Genomic DNA, 17,459 nt, shown 5'->3' with positions numbered 1-17,459 from the left:
ACAGTGGCTGTAAATTAAACAAAGAGTCTGGGCTATAGGAAACCAAAGACAGCCTCTTGGTTCTTCCTGGCTTCCTGGAAAACCACATATTTTTGTTTTTGCATGTCTTCACTCACCATAGGAAAAGCTATTTTTGTCTCCAGAGGCTTCAGAACTCCACCCTCCGGGCCCATGAGCACCTGCAGCTGGATTTCATTCAACTCCCATGTAGTATGGGTTAACAATATGTTCTTGTTTTATGTATATTTTCCAGATGGGTTAAAGTCTTCCCTTGCTACAAAGCTGATGCCATCACCGTGACCAAGAAACTGTTAGAAAATATGTTTTCCACTTGGGGTGTACCTCCCACAATTTCCAGTGATCAAGGCACACACTTCACTAGGCACATAATACAAGCTGTAACAAAAACCTTGCAAACTTCTTGGATTTATCACTGTCCCTATAGCCCTCAATCATCAGGCAAGGTCAAGAGAACTAATGGAAAACTGGATTTAAGCAGAAAAGGAATTAATTACATGGGACTACATGAACTGATGAGGATGATTATAATTTTTATGACTTTTGTCTGAAATATCACTGTTTTAATCTTTTGTTTTTCCAGATTTAAGGAAACTATTTTCTCTTAAGCTATCTATGACTTACAGCAATTTGGTGAATTATACCTTTATAAGCAGAACTGAAACAGTTACTTTTTCTCCCTACCTGATCCCTTCAGAGTTCAGAAGCTCTCAGTGAGTATCCTTAGTTTCTTGACAATATATTTACTTGCATAAGTTCAATACGAAACTGTTCTCTTTGTAACAGGACACAACTGGAAACACTGGTTATATTACAAAAGCTTTAACTAAAATGCCATGTGTGAGAGAGAACACATAAACTCAGACGTGACCAAACAGATTTAAGGAACTAAGGTTTACTTTATGAAGCCAACAAAGCTCGGTGGAAAAACAGCCTGGTACCTACTGACAGAGTTCCTGACAGCTTAATCAGGTAAGTCAAGAAGGTCACTTCCTGGCAGGTGCAGGAACCTCAAGAAGAGAGGAATTCACCCAAATCTATAGGTATTACAGGTGGAATCTGAGGGCAAATATTTGACTTGGCTTCTTAAACTCGACAGCCTTCTTAGCCTTTTTAGCTATTAAAAGTTCAATCTGGAGATTCCTCATGAAAAATTCCAGCAAAGCAAATTTAAAAGAGCCTATACAATCAGTTGCTATTCTTGCTATACTTATGTAAATACCTAAGCCAAGTTTATTGAAAAAAGATTTATTTTGCAAACAAGGAGTCTTAATTTGACTATATTTGGTTTAAAAAAATGAGGGTGATTTTTGAGAGAAAACTTATGTTTTGGTAGAAACTATAACACACAGTTGTGGATATTAGATTTCAGCACTGCTAATTTTCTTTGAAGCTGTGTTGTTTACCTAAACACTGGACTGGATCCTAAATTCTTCTAGTTTCCTCCAATATCTGGCTATAACTCTCCAAACTAACGTTTCCAATTTTTCTCCCAGGTTTGACTTGAAATCATTGAGAACTAAAGCGGCGCTTTTCCCTGAAGCCACGCAAACTGAAGCTGGACGACTTGATATAAACTTGAAAGGTCACCACAACAGCTCATGTTGAGACAATCTTCCTGGCTATTGCTGTGTAAGCTACTCAGAAAGTTTGCCTGAACACCCAGTGACATCACCAGAAGCATTACAAACTGCAAAAGATTCTTCAACCCTGACTTCTAGAAATTGTCTTGACTGGCTGCCACCTAAGCACAGAAACTGGTTTGTAACTTGCTCCGACCATGAACCTTAGTTTTTCTTTATTTCCCTAGAAATGCCTCTTATTAAATATCTGATTGCTTGCACCATAGACCTAATTTTGGGAACCCACCTCCTCTACCTACCTCCTGAAATGAGACACAACTGTTTAATTGAACTGAACTATTTTTAAGACTAAAAGATTAATTCAATGAAATAATGGAACAATCTACCAGCTCAACTTTTAATATGTGAAACTTCCAGGGAAGTTTCAGAGGAGGGAATTGTTGGGGCCTAAGGCAGGCTGCCCCAAAGCATCCCACAATGGCATATTGATTATTTTGAATTCAAGTTACTTGTTTCACTTACAGTTTTGACCCTCCTGAAATTTTGTTCCCCCTGAAAGCAGGAAATAAATCTCCCATGGGACAGGTACCCTCCTTAGGATGAAAGGTAGACAACTCAGGGCCAGGAAGCCTGTAAAAACAAACGGTGCTACTTTTACTTATTTACTACCTCAAGCCTAAACTCTGCACAAATTCCTCAGTGATTACATACCCCAACCCTAAGTTTCCTTGTCCTGTCAAATCCTCACAAATTTGTCTCATTGTGTAAAAATATATATACACTGCCTGCTTTGTTCACTCTCTGAGCATCATTTTTCTATGATCTCCCAGTGAACGTATTAAATTAGTTTTTATCCTGTTAATTTGGTGTTGTGTCAGTCTTATTATTAGTCCAGTCATAAGAACTCAAGATGCATAGTGGGGGAATTTCCCCATCCCTGACATTCCCACAGGTAAATGAATGGTTTCCTCTCTGTGCTCCCACAGTCCATTGAACATACTTCTATTTATGACATCATGGAGTTTCTATATAATATTTAATTTTTTTCTGTTTAAAAATTAAGACAAAGTCTGAAAAAGAAATTAACTATTACCCATATTCCATTTTCCAACCATATTCTAGACTTAATCATTATTTAACATTTTGGCATACTTCTTCCAGTCTCCTTTTCTGGGTGGCAGACTGCAACCTCCTGGAATGCAAAGGCTACATACTTTTCTTTTCCAGTTGTTACAGTTCTGGAGGCCAGATGTTCAAAATGGGTCTCACTGGGCTAAAATCAAGGGGTCAACAGGATGGTATTCCTTCTGCAGGTTCAAGGAGCAAACTGCTTCCTTATCTGATCCAGTTTCTAGAGGCCACCCACACTCCTTGGTTCATGGCCCCCTTCCATCTTCAAAGACAGCGAGGGCTGGTGGAGTCTTTCTCATGTTGCGTCATTCTGATCCTGACTCTCCTGCCTCCCTCTTTCTCTTATAAGGACCCTGTGATGACACTGGTTCCACCTGGATCATCCGGGTACTGTTACCATTTCAGGATCCTTAACATCATGACGTCTGCAAAGTCCCTTTTGCCATGTAAAGTAACAATCATAGTTTCCAGGGGTTAGGATGTGGATATTTTGGCGAGGCCATTATTCTGCCTACCACATGTACCTTTTCTAAACTTTACCCACAACAAAAATTTGCTTTGCCTTCCTTCTCTTTCACTTTTCTTCTGATACAGAGGAAAGAGCACAAGCTTTGAGGTGAAACACACTAGCTCTGTCATTAACTGGCTGGATGTCCCTGGACCAGTCAATTCAATTCCCTTAGCCTCTTTTTCGTCTTCTGTAACACTGGTTAACTCTCACAGCATTAGGAAATGACAGTGAAAGAGTAAGTTAAGATACATAAGGCAGTAAACACAGTACCTGGAATGTAATGAGCCCTCAGTAAACATTCCTTTCGATATTTGCCTTTTGCCATCCCATTTTCTCTCACTCTTGCCCATTTTCTCCTTCATCTTCTTTCTCTTCAGTGATTTAGTCTGACCTCAGTCTATTTAGCAAAGAGGTCATACTACCCATATCTTGTAATTCTGTTTAATGCTTCCTGGGACAGAGTCTGATATCTACTCAAGGCAGCCCACTATATTTATATGCAGAAGTCTGTTCTTTTCAAAAAATAGTCCTTTTAGGTTCACTAAAAACTTATATATACTTCTTTGTAATTTAGACATGCCCACTCCAATTCTGCTCTGTTAATTTACATATTCATTTCCTTATTTCATCCTTCTTCAGTCTTTCTCTTTATACCTTATAAATAATGATAGTACAGAGACAAAAGTAATGCCCAGGCCACAATAGGGAATTCCTTTAGCAAGATGAATGCTATTTGCAAGAATCTCCTGAAAACTGTTTCTAGGCTTGGCTTTCAGCAAAACCATTTAGCTCTAGAAAATATTCCCAGACCCCCAGGCACAACTATGACAGAAGCGACACATCCTCTGAGCATTTCTGCCTTGAATTAAGATATTTTCCAGAGTGCTATTTATAACTTAGTGTTACCCAACAATTCCACTCCTGGAAGTTAAGCATCCTGTATCATTCTCATCTTCAGCTGGCCTGCCAGGACCCTGCCTAGAAAATGCCTCCCCACCCTAGATAACCAGGGTGGCACCATTGCCTAGTCCCAGAATTATAATAGCTAACATTTACTCAGCACTCACTATGTGCCAGGCACTATTCTTACGGGCTTTATATGTAGCTACAGTCTTCACAAAAAAATCCCATGCGTGATATGGTCCTGTTTTTACAGATTCAAAAAAGAGCTGAAACAGAGAGGTTAAGTAATTTACCCAACATTGCACAACTGCATAATTTAACCTCATCTCCCACCCATATAAATGTTAATAATTTAATGTGGGCAGAGGACACTCAAAGATTTCTAAGCTCTCTCAAATAAAATCTACCTTCCAGAATGATGTTTGCCTCCTCCATTTTCAGGACTCATCAACAAATCAGCATTTTCTTTTCTGTCTTGCCCTTCACTTATGCACCTCTTTCCTGACACCGCACTCACAATTGCACATCTCTTCATAAAAGCTTGCTTTTATGAACTTCAATCCCTCTTGAGAAGAAACACAGTCAGGTTCCTGGTCCCAATGAAAAGTCATTTTTACTGAAACATCAACTATTTGCACAGCCATTCTCTGGCCATAAAAGGGGTGCACTAGGGAAAGAAAGTGTAATGAGAAGGAAGCAGGAGGAGGGAGAGTCCCTGCAATGGTAACAAATGGAATGAGATTCCAAAGGCAGACACAGTCATAAGACACACCCAGACTTTGTGGCCTTTGAACAATGGCAGCTCCACATGACCCCTTTCCATGCCTGTTGGCATCTGACTTCCTTCTCAGCATGCCCCTCCTGGCCTTTCTTCTTAGACAAACTAGAGGCCTGGGCCTGGGGCCAAACCACAGCAGCAAGTACTGAGCTGTGTGGGTGGAGGGAGCAGAGAAGGGAGTAAAACGTTCAACTCTTAGGGGACCTGACTGACCTATGTACATATCCCTCAGGCAGGGAATGGATTGGTGAGGGGCTGCTCTGCAGGACTCATGGTTTAAGGAGTTTTACTGGGGAGTCACACTTCCTCAACGCTGTCTGACTGAGAGCAAGGGGTGGGTGTGGGAGGCATCACAGCTTTCTCCCATTTAGACACCCATTGTCCCTCCAGCTCCCTCTGTTGGGTTACCTTCCTCTATCCATAGGTCACTTATTGACTGAGTTGGGTTCTGGGGGGTTGGGTGGAATCTCAGTGGAATTCCTTAAAGCTCCAAGCACTCAATTCAGTTTAAGAGTGTCTGTCATCTTAGTGATGACCAGACACAAGTATCTTTTAAAGGCTCTGCAGGAAATTCTGACAAGAGCCTTTGCACCACCCACAATCCCTCTGGGGACCACTGAGCTACACACAAGAAGAGGAAGGAACTTACTGTATGCTGAGAACCTTTATGTTTGCACCTCACCTAATGCTCACAGTGACCCTTTGACATCGGGACTATTATCCCTATTTTGCAAATGAGAAATCAAAACTCCAAGTCAATTAACTTGTCCCTTATCCAAGAACTGGGAAAAGGTGGAACCAGGATTCAGACTCACATATTTCTGAATCTAAAGCTCATGTTTTCACTCCACATCATCCTACCTATCAGAATTCAAAGAACGGAAAGATAATTGCTTCTAGCAGAAATACTCATAAAAGGCTTCAATGAGGAGACAGGATCTGAAATGGGCCTTAGAAGGAAGAATGATTGAGGAGGCTGAGCGAGAAGGGAAGGGTATGATAGAAAGAAGGAAAAGAATTGGAATCAATTCAGATTAAGAAAGTAAAATGCACGTCTAAGTCTTACTAGGTAGATCAAGGGAGCAGATTGGGGCCATGCTACAGGGTCTTTCAATGGCAGCCTAAGGAATTTGAACTTCATCCTGCAGATAGGAGTCACTAGAACACTTTGAGAAGGTCAGGAACAGGAGAAAACAGCATTTTCAGAAAGATTACTCTGACAGGGTTAGGCAAGACGACTTAGGGAAGTGGTTCTCAACTCTGGATACTTATTAATTACCTGGAAGCTTCTTTCTTTGCTTTGCTTTACTTCTTTTAACTTTTTATTTTAACATAATTTCAGACATTCAAAAATGTTCCAAAAATACTCAAAGTTCCCATATATCCTTCACTCAACTTCCCCAACTATCAATGCTACAGATAACATCAGTACAACTATCAAAATCAGTAAATTATCGTTGATATAATACAATGAACTAACCTACAGATCTTATTTAAATTTCATCAACCTTCCCACTAATGGCCTTTGTCTATACTAGGATCCAATTTAGGATCGTACTATACATTTACTTGTTGTGTCTCCTCAGTCTCTTTAATGGGGGCCAGTTCTTCAGAATTTCTTTTCCCTTCATGACCTTAACATTTTTGAAGAGTATTGGCCAGTTATTTCATAGAATGACCCTGAGTTTGGGCTTATCTAACATTCCCTCATGATTAAACTTAGGTTATGCACTTTTGGCAAGAACACCACAGAAGTGATGATGTGCCTTCTCAGTCCATCATATCAGGCCCATGATATCGATATCACTCCTTACTGGTGATGTGAACTTTGAACACTTGCCTAAGGTTTCTCCACTGTAAAATGACAATTTTATGTGGAAGATTTTTAAAGTACCAATGCCTAGGCCACACCATAGGCCAATCAGATCAGACTCTCTGGAGATAAGGCATAGGCATTTGTAGGTTTTAAACATGCTGCAGGTGATTCTAACCAGCATCCAGAGTTGGAAACCACCAGCTTAGACAACGAAGATTAGCATCCTGGAAATCAGAAAGGAAGACATTCCTTGGGTTTCTCTTTTTAAAATAACAGGCAGTTCCAAGCACAGATAAATACATCTGGACAGATAAATACATCTGGACTTTAGTATAGCCCCGTGGTCGAGAAAAGGAGAGGCCAAAAATCCCCTGATTGAGAAAGTGATGGGTGAGTAGACTGCTGTCCAATAAGAAGAGAAGGCAGGACACTCAGTGAAGTGTCCAGCCCTCCTGCTCTATTTTCTCTCCAGATCTCAGAGAAAACTTCGCTGCAGTGAAAGCACACACCATATAATTTTACTGACATAAGCCTAACATGAGGTCCTAATTGCCACGGAGGGAGGGAATTATGGATCATGTGGTATGAATATAACACCACACATGCAAAGATGAACACTTCCAGATATGGTTGAATGAATAATTCACAGAATCTAGGTCAGAGGTAGGTGACCTCCATTAAACAACCTTGCCCTCCCCACTTGGTCTTTTGTCCTTAATCCCTCCTGAAGTAAGAAAGTAAGGATGCTGTTGTAAATTTCATGAAATAGGAAAGTGGACACATCTCCTGTCACCAGGCTGTTAAAGCAATGATACTGTGCTCAACTTCCTTAAGGTTACTGTCTTGGGGTTTCCATAAAGATATTTCATCAACCCCTCCCTTGGAGGGGCCATCTAATAACAGGCAAAGAGAAACACCAATTTAACCAAAATCTGGAGGCAGGAAAGACCCTGACGAGAACTAGCCCTCAAGTATTCACAAACTACCAGGATCTAGTGCTGCTGGTACAGAGGAGTTGCTGCTAGTCAATAAGTGACTAAGGAGAAGGCAGCTTGAACACTTAGGGAATACTTACAAGGAAGTAACTCAATTATCCCTCAGTTATTACACAGCCAATTATCCCTCAAGCCTCCTCTGGGGTCTCACTGAGAGAGCTGGCACATAATTAAATGCTCACACGTGGGTGAAATAGTTTATAGAAGGGTGGGATCAACTAGGTCAGGAATGGTTGGGAAAGGTTTCAGAAAGAGGCAGGATTCAGGTTAGACCCTTGAATAGTTAATTCTTAGGGAAAGAAGGACAAGGAGAAACACAAGCACAGGGAACCAGGTGTCAGGCACCACTGTAGATGCTAGTTTTGAAGGAGATTTCAGGAATGAGAGTGGGTTTGCATATGTTATTTTATTTATTCCGCTCCACCACAATATGGGGTTATTTCAGAGGATGATGCTGATCCTCAGAAAGATGAAGTAACTTGCCCAGGTCGGCGGTGGATCTAGGATTAGAAAGTAGCTATGTCTAACTCCAAAGCCCATGCCAATTCACTACCACTGAGAGAAGCCTGAACACAGTATGTTTAGGGAACAGGAAGGGGCAGGGACGGCTACGGCAGAAGACAGGGTTAAGACACAGGGCAGTTAGGTAAGCTTGCTAAAGTGGGAGCATGTGTTGTACAGCCAGGAAAACTAGACAGAGACATTTGAACTTGGTCTTATGGTTACAGAAGAGCTTTTGAAGGGTTTGAGTAATGGAGTAACCAAAGTGACACCTTTGGGCAAAGACCAAAGGGGATGGTGGTGAAAACGGGAGTTCTGGGTTCCTAAGCTAAAGAGCTGCCACTAACAACAGTAAAGGGGGCCACACGATATAGTGAAGTGAGAAGTGGACTAAGAATCAGAAGCTTGGGTCTAAATGCAAAAAGTTACATGATAAAGACGTGTCTACAGAAGACAAGTGACATTCTCTCTCTGGACTTCAGTTTCTCTTCATCCATAAATCAGATGAAGTGAAAATTAATCTCTAAATGACCTCTAAAGCTTTGCTACTCAAAGTGTGGGCCACCAACCAGCAGCAAGGCATCGTCCAAAAGCTTATGAGAAATGCAGAATCTCAAGCCCAACCAGAAGAATCAGATCTGTATTTAAACAAGATCCTCAGGTGATCTGTAAGTGCAGTAAAGTTTGAGACACTTCTCTAAAGTGTTCAGACTCACCTCAACTCTGTCACTTCACAGGAAAAAAAACACACACATAAAACGCTTTCCTTTTCACTTCATCTGTTCCCTTTTCCTACATAACCTCCCCTCAGATTTGCCCACATCCAGGTCGAGGGCTTAGGAACACCAATGGGACAGCGCTGCCTCTTTGTGGCCATGATCAGTAAATGCACTTAATCTTACTGCTCTCACCAGTAAAGGAAGGGGAGGGTTGGCAGAGGGGGTGAAGTCCAAGTCAGTAGATAAGAGAATCACAACCACTCACAATGGCCAGAAGTAACTGTCACACAGAGCTCAGCCTGCATCCTACTGTCACATTTCAAAGACCAGTTTTTATAAGCCCTAATAAAATGTGGTCTTAACGGGAAACCTGGGCTCTATGCCAAGCTCTGCCTTTGCAACCTTCAAAAAACCCACTGTGACAGATATATTCCGGCCTTCAGCCCCTGCCACAACTCTGCCAGTAAACTTGCAGTTTTCCAAGGAAACTTATTTTACTGTGTCAGTTCTTTCTCCTCCTGAGCCAAAATGTGTCTGATGCATACTCTCCAACCCTAGTCCTCCTCTCTGTTGGCACTGAAATAAGATTAATACCTTTTCACACAACAGACCTTCAAACACTTGTAAACAACCACCACGAGCCCTTGCCGTCTTCCCTCAGCCATTTCCCAAATGACATATTCTGAAGTCCCTGCACCTCCTGTCACTTTCCGGTGGGCAAGTGAAGTGTGTCAACCACAGCAGAAACTCCAAATTCTAGGAGTGTTCTAACCAGAGCAGCAGAGCCACAGGACCACCCACCTCCCCATTCTGGGCCCTACACCTATATGCAGAAAGACAAACACCACCTCAGCTGATGTGAGGATACTGCTTTTCCTACTTGTGCTGCTGCTCAGGCATCCATACCTGCATAGGTATATACTTTTCATTCAGTTTTATTTTTTAAGAAATATTTATTAGAACCTGCTATGTCCTATGCACTGGAGAGGAAAGATGGATCAGACCTGGTCATGCCCTCACCAAGCAGTAGGTTATGGGGGGAACCCAATTCAAAGCCAGACATTACAGTTCAGTGAGAAACAGCTTGATGAAGGTGAACACAGACTTTTTTGGCCCATCTCCTCAACCCCATGAAAATCTTCCACTCTTAGTTTTCTGGACTCAGTTTTTCTCATTTCATGCTCAAAGTGAAATAAAAAAGGCAAATGTCCAGATGGTCCTTTTTGCAGTCCTGGTTGGATGGACATTTCCTTCTGGCTAACCCAAGGCACTGGAGGTTCCCATTTCATTCTGAATGTCCTCTCTCTCCAATTAGTGCTCACCACATGTGCACAGGCAGCAGCCAGGCAGCTGCACACTAACAGACATTCTAGCAAGTCAGGAAACTTGAGTTTTAGTGCTGTGGCTTTGAGGCAACTGACTGTGTGATACTGAGCAAATCATATAACTTCCCTCAGCTTTAATTTCCACTCCTCTAAAATGGAGCAGTTGGATTAGATCTCCATGGGTCTATGTGTACAGTGAGAGCTCCTATGAGACAGCATCACCCCTTACTCCTCTCAGGAGCCACCACCTGGTAAATACCAGGCACACATTAGGTGCTCAAATGTTCACTGAATGCGTGTATGAATAAATGATGATTATTAGAGCAACATGAATCATGGAATTGATCAACAAATATTTCTGAATGTCTCCTAAGTACACTATAGAGTGCAGAAACCAAATAGGTGTAGCAAAATGGTATTTTCTCCCCACTTTCCGCTTACTTCCTTCCCAGAATAGGGCCTTTGTAATCAGAGAGACTGTGCTGGCACAAATAATATTCTTGAGGTGGGCTCTAGTAGTTGCTGATATTTAAAAAAGGAAAGTTTGTTTGTCTTGGGGGTGTTTTATATCAATGCACCTGAGGGACCCAAGGCCCCTCCCATGGTACACGGGACCCGACACCCCACCCCAAATTCATGGAGGGGAAAACCAGATTGAACTGATAGGGAGCCAGCACCTGGGGAGATCAGAGGAGCAAACAGACTGGGAACCCGGAAGAAGGTCTGAGGAGGAGGTCGCTGACCCTGAGCAGCCTCGGAGTAGCACGATGGCAACTCAATGGGAAAAGTAAAGCACCCCCAATCAGGTTCCACGAGTATGTGTCTTCATTTATCAGGTTTGATAGCAGCTCTATTGACATTTGGGGCTGGATAATTCTTCGTTGTAGGGTGCAGTTCTTTGCATTGTAAGATGTTTAGCAGCATGTGCAGGACCTCTATGCACTGGATACCAATAGCAGCCTCTCCATGCCCCCCCACACACACCTGTTAGGAGAGCCAAAAATACCTCCAGACATTGCTGAATGTCCCCTGGAGGGGGAAACCTCTCCCCTGTTGACAACCACTGCTCTCTATCAATAGTTCTCAAACTTGGCTACACGTTTAGATTTATCTAGACTGTTAGTCTCAGCCTTGAAGTCAGGGGAACTGAGATCCAAATCCAGCCTCTACCTCTTACTTTGCAGCCCTGGAGAATCTGCTTAACGTTTGGAGCCTCAGTGTTATCATCTTAAAATGAATAAAATATCATTAGCACACAGAATTGTTGTGAAGATTAAATGATCTATAATGTGGACCTAGTAGGGCTTCAATAAACGGACTGAGTAGCACTTCTCAGTAGCTCCTAGAACACAAGGACAATGACTGGGGAAATCTTACTGTGCCGCCAGGTGACGCAATTATAAACCACATGGGATCCCAGGTGCCGGCTCAGTTCCTGCAACACCTGAGGAAGTCTAGCTAGACGAAGTGACACCCTCCACCTACCCCCTAAAAATAAAATCTGATCTAACTTTATCTCTTAAAATAACTACATACATGCTTAACATGCTTTTCAGAGGACGGGGGGAAAAATAGATGCGAATACGTGAGAATGTTAGGAAATAAATTACTTATAATAATAGCTTACTCCTTGCTTATAATACTGCTTATTAATTATAAAATTACTTATAATAATAGATGATGTGTTAACCTATCCTATGTGGCAGGCATTGTTCTAAGCACTTCACACATATTACCTCATTCTGTCCTCACAGAAATCTAATGTATATTTTTTAACTTCATTTTTCAGACTGATACAGTGTTGTAAAAGTAATCAGAGTTCCAATATATCCTTCGTTCAGTTTTTTTCAAATAACATCTTACACAACCATAATAGGATGATCAAAACCAGGAAATTAGCATTGATATAATACTATTAACTAATGTACAAGTATTCAAATTTTCCTAATAATCCCATTAATGTCATTTTTCTGGTCTAGGACCCAACCCAGGATCCTACACTAAATAAAGTTATCATGTCTCGTTGGTATCCTCCAATCTAGGGTACTTTCTCAGGTTTCCTTGTGTTTCATGACCTTGACACGTTTGAAGAGAACTGGTCAGTTATTCTCTAGAATGTCCCTCAATTTGGGTTTGTCTGATGTTTCCCCATGAACAATTCAGATTATGCATTTTTGGCAAAAAAAACACAGAAGCGATGTGTACCTTCTCGGTGTATCACATCAGAAGGCCAATGATATCGGTAACTTCATTACCAGTGATGTTAACTTTGAACACTTGGTTAAGGGGGTGTCTGCCAGGTTTCTCTACTGTAAAGTTACTATTTTTCCCATTGTAACTAATAAGTATCTTGAGGAGAGATACTTTGAGACTACGCAAATAGCTTGTTTCTTCTCATCATACTTTTGCCCATTTTTAAAATCCACTGACAATTCTTGACTACAACAAGCATTATATGGTATTAGCCAAATGGTGATTTTTTATTTCCATCCTTCCTTCTACATTTATTAGTTGGGATTCTACTATAAGAAAGAGCTGCTCTTTCTCTCCGATTTATTTATTCAATTATTTACTTATATAAGTAAAGACTCATGAATATTTGTAGATTATAATCCATTACTATCAGTATGTATTATGTTCCTCGTATTATTCCAAACTTGGCCATTGAAAGCTCCTCCAAGTTGACTTCTATGTCACTTTGACATATCATTTGCTTAGTGGTTCCTGACTTTCTGACACCACAAGATGTTCCAGGCTCATCTTGTATAAAATTTCCTGCCCCAGCCCTAGAATCAGACATTTCTCCAAGGAGCCCTGGTTCCTCTCATGGGAGAATGGTATTCATAAACCATGACACCAGGAATTGCCCATTGCTACTAGGTGCTATTGCGTCTAGGCCCTTTAGTGGACAGAGCTAGGAAGCAGATGTATGCATACAAACACTAATGCACTACATTAGCTCCGATTTACAAATTAGAGAAATGAGGCACAGAAAAGTTAAGCAACTTGTCCAAAATCACAAAGCAAGTATGTAGTGGAACTGGGAAGTCAAAATAATGATAGATCTACCACAAGTCTTAACAAGTAGAAGTAACGTCTTTACACGTACAAGTCAGCAGAGCAACAAGCCTAACATTCCAGCATAGACTCTCTCTTTGGGGAAAAAAATAGAAGTCTGCAAAAATAACCAGAATAACCATCATGTGCTGAACACTTACTTGGGCACTGAGCACTGGGCACCCACAGTAGCTCATTTATTTCTAACTCTGCAAGGTGGATGCTATTATTCTCGTTTCACAAATCAGAGAACCAAAGCTAAGTGACTTGTCCAAGACTACAGAGTCAAGTGACAGAACAAGTAGTTGAGCCCAAGTCTGTCTGGATTGAAAGTCCATCCTTATTCCACTGTATCAGTACTTTCAAATTTGATTTTAGGTAGAACATAAAATAGCTTTTACTTTAATAGTTATATGTTTATTTGAATGCATGCTAGAAAAAAATCTAAGCATATATCAAACCTGAAACCCACATATAATATTGCACAGGATGAGGCTGTTTTGTAAATTAAATTTACTTAAAGAAAAAGTATGAAGTAAATAATAGTAAAGGCAGTACAAGCTATAGCAAAAATCATAAAGGTGATCCTTACTTGTCTGAGGGTTGGGAGACATTAGACTACAGTAACCGGCAGCTTCATTGTCAGTTACACCGTGAAACTAGGGTTATCAGAGCTGCAGAAAGAAAAACAGACTAAGAATCTTGGACCTGGGTTTTACCTCCAGATGTGTCACCATTACCGTTGTGAACTCAGACATTTCATTTGCTCTCTTGGCCTCAGTTTCCTCATCTGAAAAAAAGGAGATAGTGATTTAGTTAAGTGGCACAACTCTTTTAAAATGACTTTAGTAAGGATATCAAGAAACACAAAGCTGTTCTTAACTTTTGACCCACTAATTCCACTTTGGGAATCTTGACCAACATTTGGAAAACTGTTACAAGCACAAAGAAATTTATCAATATCCAAAAATAAAGGAATCTAAATATTCAGCAATGGGCAAATAGTTAAATATCATGGAGCACATATACTTGTCGGGAGTGTCGTGCAGTCATTTAAAATGTCTGTTATGAAGACAACATAGCAACAAGCTTATAAAGTGAACAAAAAGAAATGTTCCCATGGCATGGTTATCACTATATAGAGAAAATCATATGCAGGAAACACACCAAAGTACCACCAGTTGGTAAGAGTAAAGATTTCTTTATTTGTACTTTCCAAATTTTCCCTAAAATCATTATATTACATTTAGAAGGAAAAAAAGCTTCTCAACAAAGGGATTCAACTAAATAATCTCCAAGATTCCTTATGGCTCTCATATTCTGGGGCTTTCTTCTGGAACTAGGAGTAGAGGTTAGATGAAAGTAAACTATTAGAAGAGTTGGGCTGGCAGGAGCTATGTATGCCTGTCTAAATTACTTTAACAGCACTCAAAACAGCCCATGAGGACATTTGGAAACTAGCTCTCAGAGAAATGATGCAACACCCTCCATCTGTGTGGCGGAAAGGGCATGAGTCTGGGAAATAGGAGACCGGGATTGGACCAGACAAACTCTGAGGGCCCTCTCTAGACAACTTGTCTTGTCTGCCTGCTTAGTGAACAAACATTTACCAAGTGCCTACCATAGGTCAGGAACCATGTAGCTGAATGACTACTGAGCCACTGATTCAGAGTCCAATGAAGGAGAAGGATTTTTAGTTTGCTAGGGCTGCCGTAACAAAATAACACAGACTGGGTAATTTCTGGGGTTAAACAACAGAAATTTATTTTCTCACGGTTCTGGAGGCCTGAAGTCCAAAATCAAAGTGTCAGCAAGTTTGGTTTCTTCTGAGGCCTCTCTCCTTGGATTGCAGATGGCCATGTTCTTGCTATACCCTCACGTGCTTTCCTCTGTGCACGTACATCCCTGGTGTCCCTGGTATCTCTTTGTGTGCCCAAATCTCTTCTTCTTATAAGGACTTCAGTCAGATTGGATCAGGGCCCATCATAACAGCCTCATTTTAACTCAATCACCTCTTTAAAGGCCCTGTCTCCAAATACAGTCATTCTGAGGTACTGGGGGATAGGGCTTCAACATGAATTCTGGGGGGACACAATTCAGTCCACAACAGATTTCAAGCAACAAACTATAACTGTGCAACAATAGAGGCACAGTCAAATAAGAACAGGAACCATGTGAAGGTTGACAAGAAATACCAGAAACTACTCTGCAGAGAAAGCATCATCTGGGCCCAGTTCTAGCTCCAGATACTCAAGTCTATAAATCATCATCTTTCATTGCCATAAAAATATTTCAGGTATCCCAAAATGGGAATAAGACAGCACAGGTGATAAAACAGACTTGAATAGAGGCCAAAAGAGGAATGGATTTGTTCCAGAGGAACAAAGGTAAATACCATCCTCTTTTACTTGAACTGGGAGTATGGATTCAAACACAGCAAACTTGGAGGCCAGGTGAAAATCCTGACTGGTTTATGAGATAATCTGCTTCTTGCTCTCGTCTCTTAAGTCATGAAGATTTTAATGTGTGTTGGGGGGTGGTGGTAAGATCTTGATTGACCACCACCTTTTGTCCTCTCTTCCATCCAGAAGCCATTGTGTCTCCTCCTACCTCCAGCTAAGCTTTCCTCTAGGCCTGATTTAAACCTCAATTCCTTATCCACTTAAAATACTCTCTTGAAGTACCCTAGATCCCTGAGAAAAAAAGGAAGAGAAATGGAACTGCAGTGACCTAGGTAGCACAATGTTGTGGGGCCATTTCTGTTGGTCCCTTCCTTTTCCAGCATCTGAAAGTGACCTGTTTCCTTCCAACAGGGGTCGCCAGAGGCAACAGGGGCCAAGGCCAGGCTTCTGGGAGGTGGCTCCAGGCAGGTGGCCAAGAATGTGAGTGCAAAGGTCAGTAACTCAGCATCAACAACAGCAATGCACCATCATGATCCCAACTCTCTCTCTTGAGTCCCTCTGAGACCAGTGCAGATGTCATCTGAGCTGACCTCACCCCTTCCCCTCTCCATCAGCCCACCCCATGCAGCACCAATGCTTGTTTTCTTCCTGAGTCTCAGGCAAGAGCTGGACTCCTCCAAGGTCCAGGGGAGAGCTGGCTGAATCTCTGGCTGGCCCCTCCCGCTGAACCTTTTCTCCAAGAACACAGGGCTGCCTTTCTCTGATCTTATTCTCAACCTTATTTTACTCACATGTGATACTGAAATCAGAGAGGCAAAATGGCTTACCTGATGTAAAGCAGACACTAATAGGCAGACTCCTAGGTCTTATTCCTCATTTTCTGGTCTCCCTAATGACATCCTGATGCCCCCTCCCATCTGCCACCAAATTCTTGCGAATATAGGTCAGGCAAAACAACTCAGAAGTCCTGGGGCTCATATAACTGGGTACCTCCACTGCATTGTGTTGCCCCTTTTCCCCACCCCACTGCAGTAGGAAACAGGAAAAGGAAGGCAAAGAAGATGGTAAGTAAAGCCCTGCCATACTCCCTACTCTCAAACATATTAACCCCCCGGTCTAACCAATAACCCCATTATTACAGATTAGTTCCTGAGAGCCCCTAAAAGAAAACTCATGACAGTACCTGGGCTGCCACAGAAGCAGTGTCCCTGTGATCATTTTAAGGGCGATGTGAAGAAAACCAGTAAGTTTGAAAAGAACAGCCTTCCTTAAACCAGAGTCCCTCTGTGGAAACAACCAGGGATGAAGCAGGGGTTGAGAATAGACAAGAGAGGTGAAATGAAGACCAGGAGAAGCACACATCTCAGCCCTTTCTATTCAATGTCCACTCCTGGGGAAACAGGAAGAGGAAGAAAAGCAGGACACAATTCTCCTAACATCGGAAAGGGTTAACCAAATTCTTAGATTTTAGAGCACCATTGCTTATCAAAGTACAGGGAGATGGGGCTGTGGGGGACCTTATCATTGATCTCTGAAGATGATGAAGTGTCAGCATCAAACAGAATCTGATTCCTCCTTAGACTACCAGTTTTTAAATGTCATATAAAAAGTAAATTGGCAAATGTTAAACTGATTCGTATTATGATATTATCAAGAATGGAATAAATCAGGATCCCTATCACTGTTGATGGAAGTAAAATACAATTTGGTAGTACCTATC

At 41.5% G+C, this 17,459-nt stretch overlaps 1 long non-coding RNA gene across 1 annotated transcript in view; it reads right to left on the bottom strand.

Moving 5' to 3' along the window:
* LOC147912876 (uncharacterized) overlaps nt 1-14,123 on the bottom strand; it is a 39,176-nt gene extending 25,053 nt beyond the window's left edge. Inside the window, exon 1 of the long non-coding RNA XR_015549504.1 lies at nt 14,057-14,123. This is a non-coding gene — a long non-coding RNA (uncharacterized LOC147912876). The remainder of the gene's footprint in view (nt 1-14,056) is intronic.
* Between the last annotated feature and the right edge of the window lie 3,336 nt (nt 14,124-17,459).

The sequence above is a fragment of the Ceratotherium simum genome, chromosome 33, assembly GCF_057802395.1.
Source record: "Ceratotherium simum simum isolate JZ-2026a chromosome 33, ASM5780239v1, whole genome shotgun sequence".
NCBI classification, from domain to species: Eukaryota; Metazoa; Chordata; class Mammalia; order Perissodactyla; family Rhinocerotidae; genus Ceratotherium; species Ceratotherium simum.
This window is presented reverse-complemented; position numbering and strand designations above follow the sequence as displayed.